Below are 13,146 nucleotides of genomic sequence, written 5' to 3' on the forward strand. Positions count from 1 at the left end.
TCATCAACCAAGTTAATAATGTGTACCAAACAAAGGATGAGAAACTAATTCCTCACAAGTGCATGGTTGATGACTTAAAGAATTATTTTGCACACATCACCTTCTAGGAAGTTCCACAAGTAGATAATAAAGTGGTTGATGCCATAGCCACTTTGGCCTCTCTGTTACAAATGCCTGAAAATGAGCTCCAACATGAGTTCTTGGTGGAAGCATTACCTTCATAATCAAACCATTTTGGAAGGTCTGACCCGAAATGAGAAATGTTAGTTAATCCGTAATGCTTCACATTATGTCATTATTGCCAACGATCTATATAGGAGAGGTCTTGATGGAACACTCCTTAGGTGTTTATAACCCAAAGAGTCCAAACGTGCACTAATTGACGTTCATGAGGGAATTTGTAGATCTCATTCCAATGGCCTGACACTAGCTCATAAACTCCTTCGTGCTAGTTACTATTGGCCCAAAATGGAGCAAGAAGCTATCAAGTATGCTATATCCTAGAAGCAGTGTCAGTTACATAGAAATCTAATTCACACTCCATCCAGAGAGTTGATTCCTTCTACTACAACATGGCCATTTCAACAATGGGCCTTCAAATTGGTGAGGCAAATCCACCCAACCTCCTCTAATAAAAATAAGTTCATTATCATGACTATAGATTATTTCATGAAGTGGTAGAGGTAGTACCTCTCACAGTTGCTGATGGAAAAAATGTAGCACTGTTCATCACAAACTACATCATCTGCAGATATGGTGTGCCATTCTCAATCATTACTAACAATGGAGGACAATTCAAGAATAAATACCTCAAGGAACTATGCAAGAAATTCAAAATCACACAATATTGGTCTTCCATTTATTACCCCCAAGGTAATAGCCAAGCTGAGGCATCCAATAAGCCAAACCTCAAAATTCTTCATCACACAATCAACAAGTCAGGTAGAGACTGGAACCTCCAGATCAATCTAGCCCTATGGGCATATAGGACAAGCATTAGAACTCCAATAGGCATGACTCCCTTTGCATTGGTGTATGGAGCAGATGTTTTGCTTGCAATAGAGGTTGAGATTTCTACCTTAACAATCTCTATGAAGAGCCTTATTACTGATGATGACTACTAGATGAACATCGACAAGTGGCATGTGATCATTTGCAAGCATATCAAAAAAGAATGGAAAGAAGCTACAATCGAAGAGTCAAGCCATGTGACTTCCAGCTGAATGATCTCGTCCTGAGGGAGAACCCCAAGAATAAAAAACAACAAGTACAAAAGGGAAATTTTGAACTAAACTGGCTCAATCCTTACATCATTACTGTAGTATATGGATCTAGCACCTATCAACTTTCCACAACCAAAGGAGAAGTGCTTAAAGAACCTGTCAACACTCTCCAACTAAAGCGGTTTTACAGTTGATTTGATATCAACAAGCTCTTTGTACATATTTATATGTCCTAAAAAAAATCCTAAACATTGAAAAAAGTCCAAAAAAAAGTTGTTACCCTGGTGAAAACCTAGCAATAGGCACCTTGGTAACACAAAAAAAATTGAAAAATCTCAAAAATACAAAAAAATTCAAAAAGAGTAAAATAAAAAAAAAAATTTGAAAAACAAGAAAAGTGCCTTTGGTGAAAACCTGGAAATAGGCATCATGGTAGCAAAAAAAGGGAAAATCCTGCCAAGAAGGTGAAAACCTCGTAAATAGGCACCTCTTGTTCCTAATGCTCCATCTTGCAACACATGTTCTAGCTATTTTGTATAGTCACTTTTGTGCTTTCTCTTTCTTGCTTTTCTTGCTTTCTACTCATGCATCCATGGATTGAGTCTTTTCATAGCTCGAGGGAATTCTCCTTTAGTGTCACTCTTTTTGAGATTCTCCTAAAAGAATCTCCTTTGTGATAGTCACCAGTGGTCCTCACTGTGTCTACTTACTGTCACTAGTGTCACTCTTTTTGAGATGCTTCTCACATAATCTCTTTTGCAATAGTCACTAGTTGTTTCGGTTGTGTTTGCCTACTGTTGCTCATGTCATGTCTCCAAATTCCTTTATGGAAGATCTCTCTTGCATCAGTCACTAGTCATTCTGGCTATGTCTGTCTACTGTTGTTGATTCCTCTTTAGGTTCTTCATCTTGAAGTTTCCTCTTTGACCTCAGTCACTAGTCATTCTTACTATGTCTTCCTACTGTTGTCACCCTACAGAAGAGATTTCTTTCAAATATGTTATGGACATTGACACTTGACATCAATCCTAAAAACATTGAACTCAAAATGACATACTGTTTGGATATGCTGAGAATTTTCTTTGTTTACTTTTCTTTTTGCTTTCATCATGTCTCCTTGAGAAAGTCGATGATATCATTTTTGACTAGAGAAGTAATGACTGGGGGCATGATCTTTTCTTTGCTTTCTATTTGTGGTTTAGTTCCAATTACTTGACATATTCCTATAAGAGGGGTGTCCACTATAAGAGCCTCCATCTTGAATTGGATGGTTGGGTGTACCTCGACTCCTTTTATATGAGTACATCAATAATGTTGGTACTTCTCCTTGCCTATTAGAGTGAACTCTTCATGCTATAGTACACATTGATACTCATCCTATTAAGTGAACGTATGGGTCACTATGAGTATATCTAGCACACTTTTGTCTCAGGTTATGAACGCAAGGGTTGTTGCGGATAGAATAAATATTGAATACTTAGCATAAGATGGATCTCCTATGTGTTTGGTGTGTCTATTATGCAAGAAACATTAAGGTCATCCTAGCATTTATGCTTTGATGCTTATGTTGACTCACTACATTAAAAGGGACAAATGTTCTGGTCATTCTGGCTTCTTGTGCCTCAAATGCTTACATTTAATCCTGACAAACCAATAACATATGTTATATTCATATTTCCATGATTGCAATGTCAGTGGGAATTGTACAACATACAAGATTTGTTCTATGTCTAGTGATGCTAAATTGTTGAGGCTCGGTAACTAGACCTAGGGTTGCATTTCACATAGTCTTGCCTTGCATACTTCACTTGCATACACATGTAATTCAATTGTGATTTTGTTCCTACCCTTTGTGATGAAGGATTGGGGGCATCTCCACATGTATCAAGTTTCTACATGGCTACACAAGCATTTGATCCATCGATTCATGTTCCTAGGTGAAGTACCTATCATTTTCAAGCAACAAACATACCAAACTACATGAGATGTTAGTCAATTTCCATATGCATTGCATCCATACACTCATAATATCAACTCTACATGCTGATAATCACATCACATCTCATCAAATCAGAATACATGTGCATTCATATCAAAGCACAACATGTATCTCATCATCATCATGTCTACATCCCATGTACATCAAAGTAAAGAAAAATAGACAATGACATGTGTACAGGGATACTCGGCTCAAGATCTCATATATATATATATATATATATATATATATATATATATATATATATATATATATATATATATATATATATATATATATATATATATATATCAAAAGAATGGATTAGTACAAAATAATGGGTGCTACTCAAGCACAATCAATAAAAAAATGATACACATGGTGTTGGCACACCAATCGATACATAGCTAGAGATCAAAATCAGAGTCAAGAACAGAGTGTCTAACTCTGTCCCATACCCTCGCCTCTAGGAGGAGCAAGAGCAGCACGTGGTGGAGGCGGCGGTGGCATATCTAGTCTAGCAGGAGGTCATGCACCTCCAAACTCTTGTGCATACTAAGAAAAGTGTTGAACCTCAAGTGTCTCATCTGGTACTGCACTCATACATGCAGCATAATAGTAAGTTGCCCAAGATGATTGAAAGTGGATCTCATCTTGCACCAGCTCCAATCTTTACTCTGTAGTCTTAGCATGCTCTCTCCACCGATCTATCTCTCGTTGTCTCTCCACCAGCTGCACATCCCGGACTGCCACTAAAAATTGTAACTCTCCCAACTGTCGGGAGGCTTGGTGAGTCCACTCTCAGTAGCATAGTACTATGTCCTACTAATCTCGCATATCCTCATCAAGCATCTCAGGTGCCTACTACTTTGGTGGTTCCTGCTGCTATGGTGGCACCTCCTACTATGGGGCCTCCTCCTCTGTCCTCTATTACCACCGCCAATCATGTCCTCTCCCACTACCCCTGACACCTATGTCTGATCCCATCTGACATGGGGGAATCTGTATCTATTGTACCTAGTGCCAAACCTATGGCTACACCTGTGGCTATGGCTATGCCTGCTACTGCTTGAGCACCTATTACTATGCCTATCCTACCATCCCCAGTGGACTTGTAAAGCATGGTAATGGATGGCTGATCAAAAATGCCTGATACACAGGCATCATCCCTACATCTACTAACTCTAGAAGGTAGTCATACTGAACTGTAGCTAAGCTACGAATATATATCATGGACCACCCTAGATCCATCAGTGGTGGCCATCCCCACTCAACATCCTTTTGCAACCTGGCATAGGCACAGTACTTAGGAGAAATGTCCTATGGTTGGCCATAAAGCTGCCACACTTGTAAAATCACAAATCTCTCTATAACTAATGTGGTCTAGCCCACCAAAGGTCATGAACTAAACATCAATGGTAGCTCTTTGGGGGCATCATCCTAGTCCTTTGTCTCTCACTAGGGTCACCATACAAAAGAGACCAGGTCATCAAGACGTGTCCTCCAGTGCTCAGTCTTACCCAGGTGGACCTAGGTAATGTGCCTTCGATATCTGCATATATAGGGCTCCATGGGCTCTTAGGCATCCTCATGAATGGGCCTACATATGGGAAGGTTCTCCCATGCCCATATCTATAACACATACACTCTAGTTGCCATCGTCTTCCTCTCATGGAAGACTACCTTATGCATCTCATGAAAAAGGTGGGCTAACATGCACTGACCCCACCTAAAGATCTTGGGTGCCTCCATCATCTTGTGGAGCATGAATCACCACCCACACTCCAAATCATGTTGTCCTCTATCAAAACATAGAAAACAACTCAAAAATATAGCCAGCATAGATGCCAACTTGTGCGTCAATCCATAGGTGTGCATCAGCTCATCCTAGCTGATGGTCTGACCCCTCGGTAGCTCTCTCCTAAACACAATGGATAGTGCCTCTGTCCCTACTCGAAGCACTGTATCATAAATGATAGGGGTGCCATGAAATGGTATCCTTAGTATCCTCCATATATCCTTAGGGGTGATCATCATCTCACCCACCAAAAAATGAAAAGTGTTCATCTCCGAATGGAAATGCTCCACCAAAGCAATAAGAAGGCCGTGATTCACCATCACAACTAGAATCTAGCACAAAGAAGATAAACCCAACCACTTAATATATGCTAGGTCGATAGCATCGAGACTCTGTAACAACTCTCCGTAAGGTGGGTAGTGTGTTCTAAATGTGACATCACTAAAGACCTCCTACATGCACAACAAAAATGACAAATGAAACAATCAGTATCAAGTCAAAACAATACACCAAAACAAATTAAATGCAATTTTTGAGCACGAAAGTGAAAATTTGAAACATGACTATCACGGGATTTCATGCAAAGTTCGTGAAATCTCGTGTGAAGTTCTCAAAGTATCACGCAAAGATTTTCAATCTCATGTAAAGAATCACATCTTCACATGAGAAAAGATCCTAGAGTCTGCAAAAAAAATTGCCTCTGCGTGAAGAATGAGATTCTTTGTGTTAGAGATGAGTGCCTCCTACGGGAAAATCCTGCCCAACACGTGCGAAGAAGCATCATACCCTATTTTTTTCACATGAAGAAATAATGTTTTCACATGAAAAATGAATGATTTCTTGCGAAAACCAATTGGACCTCCTAAAAACATGCTAATAAATGCATGAAAGAAAAAGTACGAAGGTAGGGAATTGACGACTCATTGGTGGTCAGTATCTGCTGGCCGGCTATAACGTCTAGAGTGTTCAAATTGATGATATGTCACATTAAATTCCATGTCTCTCTCAAAGCTCAAAATCACTAGAAGAAAAAAGCACAAATGAGTTTGAAAATGGCACCTTGGGCCCTTATATAGGGGTTGACCTAATTTTTGAAAGTGCTAAATTTGCATGAAAATCACCCCCTTAGCTAATTGGACCATTCTAGATCCCATTTCGGGATTGAATTTGAAATATGTCACACCTAAATGCCTCAAGAATGTGTTTTAAAAGTTTTAGAGATCGACATGATCCAACACTTGTGCAGTCTGAATTTATCTAATATCTTGGGATTCCTAAAATTCTTTCAATTCTAAATTCTTCATATCTCCAAAATTCATTTTGAACATCTTCAACTCAAGTCAACTTTGCTTAATTCTAGTCACTATGGTAAAACTCAGCCTTTTGGACCTTAGAAGCATGCTAAACTGACTCTACATCATCTTCTAATCATTTTGATCTCTTCCATATTATACTATATCTTGGATTTCTCCTATATCTCTTTATTCTACCTATATCATATTTTTGGTGTGTCATCTTTCGATTTTGCTCCCAAGGGGACAAGATGTTTACATCATTGAACTAAATTTCAACTCAATCTAAATCTCATTGCTTGGGGCATCTGGTTCTCATCTTATGTCCTTATCACTTGGGGCATCTCATCATTCAGGGAATCTTGTCCCCCTCTTTCTGGCATCGTTGTCATTTGTTTCATCTTTTGACCATTTGGTCACATCTTATAAACATTTCTGGTTTGAGTTCAATGGACAAGAATCAGGTTAGTCTAAACCCTGACTCCTGAGAATTAGGCCTCATTTTGGGGATGATTCTGTGACTCATAATTGGATCTTATCAACTCAGGTATCTACGTGTTCTATCTGGATCCTTGAAGGTTAAGCTCTATTCTAGAGATAATCTTCTTAATGCTTTCAAATCTTAGGTATCTAGGTGTTCTATCTAGATCCTTGAAGGTTAAGCTCTATTTTGGAGATAATCTTCTAAATGCTTTCAAATTTTAGGTATCTAGGTGTTCTATCTAGATCCTTGAAGGTTAAGCTCCATTCTAGAGATAGTCTTCTAAATTCTTTCAAGTCTCAGGTATCTAGGTGTTCTATTTGGATCCTTAAAGGTCAAATTTTGGTCTGAAGAAACCTTTTAAATTCTTATCAATTTTAGGTATCTAGATGTTCTATTTGGATCCTTAAAGATTACGCTCAGTTTTGGAGATAGTCTTTTAAATGCTTTCAATCTTAGGTATCTAGGTGCTCTGCTTGGATCCCTTAGGATTAAGCTCTGTTCTAGAGATGGTCCTTAAAAGTTTATCAATTGGTCTCTGTATCATCAACTTCAGAACCAATTCCATCCTCGCACCATGCTTTCTGATTTTCTTTGAATTGAACGTGTTGCTCACACATTCATTCAAAGAGGGGAAAAATGTAATACCCCAAAATTGTTTCATTTCCATGATACCAATTCTAGTCTATTTTTTATCAATCCTAAGACCTATCCCAATAGGCAATTCTTATTCTGCTACTAGCTACTTGGCTTAATTGTCAAATGCTTGAGACCCTAATCTGCATTAATTAGACTCATTATTTAATCCCTATAGTATGCACTCATATTAGCCACATTAAACCTATTTGATTTCAATTTAATTTAATCTAAAGAATTCAGATTTTATTAAATTAAATTACCTCCTAAGGCTAATGTACTATGGAACTAAATTTATTTAATTTAATAAATATGCCTATTTTAATTAATTAAACAAAGTTATTTAATTAAATGGGAAGCCATTCCTAATTAATTAAATGAAGTTATTTAATTAAATAAGAAAAGTGTCTCTAATTAATTAAATAGAATTATTTAATTAATAAGAGAATATATTTATGACAACATATCTCATTTTATTAAATTAAATATCTCTCCAAAATCTCTCTTTAGTTCAAAAAAAGGGAAATTCCTAGTTCACTACTAATCAAATTAGAAATGACTCAGATCACTCACTCTAACACTAACGTCTATCTAAGTTGATTGACTCTTACACTCAAATCTGAGCCAGTTAACTCCCTTTTATTTGGGAATCTTCTTTATGACTAAACTTCATCTTCAATCCTGACCTTTGATTGAAATCGATCTCAACTATTGGAGGTTTTTAGGTAAGTCTATTTAAGAGACCCTCATCTCTTCATTTTAGGGGGATGAATTAGAATTTCCATCGAATTTTTGCCAAATTGCATACTCATTTAACCTTATTACATTTTCATAGATTTTCATTGTTAGCTTAAATCTCATCTAGATCTAATATGCATACATCTTTAGCATAGTTTCTTTTATATGTTCTTAGACTAGTTTGCATATCTCATTTTGGATTAATTTGCAAATTCACATAGATTAATTGCATCTCATTTTCAAACCCTTTGTTCTTAGAGGGTCTGGTTGCGTACACCTCAAATCTAAGGACATTAATTAGGAAAAATCCCTTTAGATAGGAGGCAACGGGTCACTTTTTTGGGCATTCTGGATGAACAATCCAATGTTTATCCCAGGATGATTCCGTAGGTAATGACCACATTGAAGTGTCTGTGAGGTTCAGAGGCCCACAATTCATAGGTACAACTAGCATCTAAACTGCCTCTTATAACTAAAATACCATATTCTTCTATAGCATAAGAACCCTTAGTTGCTAAAACTATTGACCCAAACAATGTTACTATGTCAACCCCAGCTCAACCAGTAGTAGAAACTCCTTTTATAGAAAAGTTGTTACAAAAGAAACATGAACAAAGAGAGGAACAACCTTTTAATATTGTTGATTAGTTGAAAAATATACATGTCCAAATACCACTGTTTCAAGCTTTTAAGGACACTATAGTCTATGGAAAAGCTATTAGGGAAGCCTACTTTAATAAACCTGGTAGGAAGAAGAAGGACCCCACCATAGTCCATGTTGTGGGATAATTGGCTAACATCATGCTAGGGAAAGTGATTACACCAAAATACTTTGATCCAAGTCCAATAGTGAATGTCAGTATAAATGGTCAGTTTGTTAGAAATGATTTAATAGATCTTGGAGCTATTATAAATGTGATGACCAAGGATACTATGAAGAAGTTGAAAATAGAAGGATTAAGGCCTACACCAAACATTCCATAGCTTACAGATAGTTTCATTGTCACCCCTAATGTAATGACAAAAAACATAGTTGTAACCTTAGATTCTCTAGAGTATCCTTCAGACTTCATGATTTTGTCCCCTAAAGTTAATCTATCTAGTTATCTTGTCATCTTAGGTAGACCATGTTAGCCATAACTGATGCAAATATAAGTTGCAGATAAGGGAATATGACCATATCAAATGGCCAAGCAACAAATCAATTTGATCTATATCCTCCAGCCCAACCATTACCAGATTTGAGTGCATCTGTTTGGCTAGATTTAGGAGATGAAGAAGAAGAGTTAAATTCTATAGTAAAACTCATGATGTTGCATAGATAGTCTTTTCTAAAATTGCAAGAGGAAGATTTAGTACTTTAGAGTATCCTCACTAACACTTGTGTGGTATAAAAAGATGTATCTGAAAGTTTTGTGTTAGAATTGATCACATATCAAGAATGTGATAAGAATTGTACTTTGTTCAAAGAACCTAAAATTCTTTGTTCACTCCTACCTTGTGAATTAGAAGCAAGTTCAATATTTAAAGATGCTATGATAGACTCCACTACTATTGTTGAATTGACTAAAGGTAATAAACTTCATGTTAACCCCAAATTAACACCCACATAGATGGAACAATTAAAAGGATTACTTCGAAGGCATGAGAAGGATTTTTCATGGGACTATGGTGATATGAAAGGGTTGAGTCATACACTGTGCACTCATAGGATATACATTAATGAAGGTTGTCTACCACTCCATCAACCCCAGAGAAGGATAAATCTGAGCCTTAGAGAAATAGTTAAAACTGAATTGCAGAAGTTGCTTAGTGCTAGTTTTATTTATGCTATGACTAATAGTAAATTGGTATCACCTCTGGTCATAGTGCCTAAGAAAGGAGGTGTTAGCACTCAAAATTGTAGCCCAAATTTTGAGCACTTTCGAGAAAATTGAGCTCTATAAAAACTTCTTAATGCCTATGTACCCAGCTATCCATTTGAGCCCCATAAGGTGTTTAATGCTTCTAACACCATGCATTCAACCTGTCTAAGTGTTCCATGAAGTTAAATTAAGATTTTGAACCATTTCGTGAAGTCCCATTTTGAGCTAGTGTCAAATCCGCATTTTACCCTGTGTCAAATAGTGATAGGAGCCTATGTTTGCATATGAATATCTCGCACCTAGAAATATTTCATGATTTTTTGCTTTGGGAATCTTTAGTGTCCATACCTGAGAACATATGTTTTATATTTCAGGCCATTTCAAGTTTGTTTGACTACGTTTTGAATCTCTCAAAGTTGGTAGTTTACTGTTTTCACACATTTGCAAAATGTTCATATTTCTGGGAAGCCCTATTTGACTTATAATAACTTTTGACCAGTTGACCAAAATGATGAAATTCCTTTTTTGTTGCATTTTAGAGGTTAGACACTTGTTTTGTTTCAAGTTTCAGCTTATGATGAATCCATTTGATTAGTTTTCAAACATGATTCCAAATGCAATTTCTATCTTTTTATTGGTGTCAGCATTTGTAGATTTGTCGGAAGCCCTATTTGTGATGTTATATCTCCTGATCTATGATAGGTCAAGTAAAATGGATTGTACCCTATGTTTTCCTCTAAAAATACTTCAAGTGTGTCAATTTTCAAGTCATGATGAATCCATTTGTACACTTTTCCAGGTCAGTTCTATTTGCAAAAAATTACTTTTCTATCATTGTTTCAGTCTACAAAATCCAAGTAGCTCACTTTGACTGATCACCATTTGTGTCATTTTATTCATCATGAGGCCAAATCTCATATCTAAACACTCTTCATGACAAAGAACCAATGCCCCAATTTGCATCTTCTCACGTGTCAATTTACCTAGTTTTTGAAGCTGATTCCAAACCCAATTTAGTGTTTTCTGACATGTTTTCATGCAGGTAGTTCTAAGAGTTCAACTTTGATGGAAAATATCCTTTGACCCCAAATTTTTCATGAGATGAAATTTGACAAGGTAAATGTATGTGGAACAAAATATCAACACTCCAGATTTCAGAGCACGATCAGAGGTTTGGGTCAGTTTTTAAGACCAATCAATAGACCTCTTGGCGCAAAAGTGTCAGTTTGCAGATAAGTGGTAAAATGAGTTTCAAATTGGTTTCCAGTGGTTGGTTTTTGATCAAATTAGTGCTAGATGGTTAATGGACCAGTTTTGAATATCAGTTGTTTGAAAACAATTTTTTTTTTAGCTGGACCCACTTTGGGGCCCAGCTAAACGATATAAGACTAATAAGGTATATCAGCATTTAAAAGCTCCTTAGGGTTGAAAGGTTATAATAATTTTGGCACACATAACATCATTTTTTTTAGCTCAAGGCAATAATGATCTTAGAGTTTGGTATGTCAATTAGAGGGCATATTTTAGAATATGGGATCATGCTTGCTCATTTGTACAAATATTGGACTGCTACTCACTTGGCATTAGAATGGTATAAAAGTTTAGATATAAAAAATATTTTGCTCAAGTCTATGACACATAATATGTTTCCTTAATTGTTGAGTTTCCTTCTATGGTCCAAACCATTTGATTTGATGAAGAAGTATCTTAACATCCATGAAGGTTACTTATCAACAGTTGTTAAATTGGACCCTTTTATAAGATGCATGGTTGCATTTGGGTAATTCTTTATGGAAAAAAATTTGCCAACTCTCAATGTTGGAAATGTGTCTAGCTCAAGGTATAGTATGAAAATGTGAAATTTTTTATCTCTTTAACTAAGAATCCAACAAGTAGTTTGATTCTCAAAGAAATGACTCTTTATATAATGAGCAAAAATGTGTATGGGGTTAACTCTTGGCCAGATTGGAAGATTGCAAATGTTGCTACTATTTCTTCCAAAGGATATGGTTTTTAATTATGATAAGGAAATTATTAAGAGACTCCAACTAGATGATTATTTGAATCATGTACTCCTCTGATGGCATAAGGAAATAGTAATAGGAAACAATTTGCAGGATAAGAGGTTGAATCTGATATAAAACTTTGGAGCAGCTTTATACTCTACTTTTAAGAATTGGCAAAACTCACCAATGCAAAGATGGGTTTCACACCATGATAGGAGACATCCATTAGCAAAGGCAACAAGGGGAGTCATTTTTTTTTAAAAGAGCAGGCCACGGTTTGAAGTAGGGGAAAGATTGAAAAGAGTAGATATAAATAGGGCATCCACGTGTATGAAGTAGCAAACCTTGCACAAATGGAAGAGCAACTCCATGCATAAAAAGTGGTAGGGAGATTGAAGGAAGAAGCCACCAAGTTTGAAGATTGACACCAAAGCTAACATCAAAATAGAGATTACCTGTAGCAAAGCTCATGTCACATCTCTGTAAACATGCATAAAAAGGAAGTTCCATGCGCATAAGTAGCAATAGGAAAGAAAGTCGTAGACATCAAAAGGAAATAGTTAATGTTTGATAAGGAAAGCCACACCCTATCATGCCCAAAAGGAAAGGGGCAGTAACACACACAATTTTTTTTTTTTTGAACAATAAGATGATGGGGTCGACAAATGTTCACATTATTAACTAAGATTAAGCAAGACAACGGGGTCAAAAAGTTTTAGGGTTTAACTATAATGGAACTAATTGTGATTAATTGTTATGACCTTAAGGATGCTCTAATAACTAGGCTCTCACTACTAGATGAATAACCACGTTGTCGCTACATCTTTAATCCATTGCCCTAGGCTTAATGTCATAAATTACTACTTTCAACTTCATTCAGATTACCCCTTTTAAAAAAAAAAAATTTAATCCAAAGTCTAAACTAGCCTAAATTTTTCTCCAACTTACTCATAACCATCTACTTGATTAATTTATTGTTTACCATAATAATTGATGACAAGAATGAATTCAATAAATGTATATTTTAATCTAAACTTTGTTTGAATTATTTGCAATTTAAGTTCATATTAAAATCGATCTATAAAGCTTGTAATAGAACAAATCTAATGAACGAGACATCAAATTACAA

This window comes from Cupressus sempervirens, chromosome 11 (genome assembly GCF_028749045.1).
Source record: "Cupressus sempervirens isolate cs-2001-9-10 chromosome 11, ASM2874904v1, whole genome shotgun sequence".
Classification (NCBI taxonomy): Eukaryota; Viridiplantae; Streptophyta; class Pinopsida; order Cupressales; family Cupressaceae; genus Cupressus; species Cupressus sempervirens.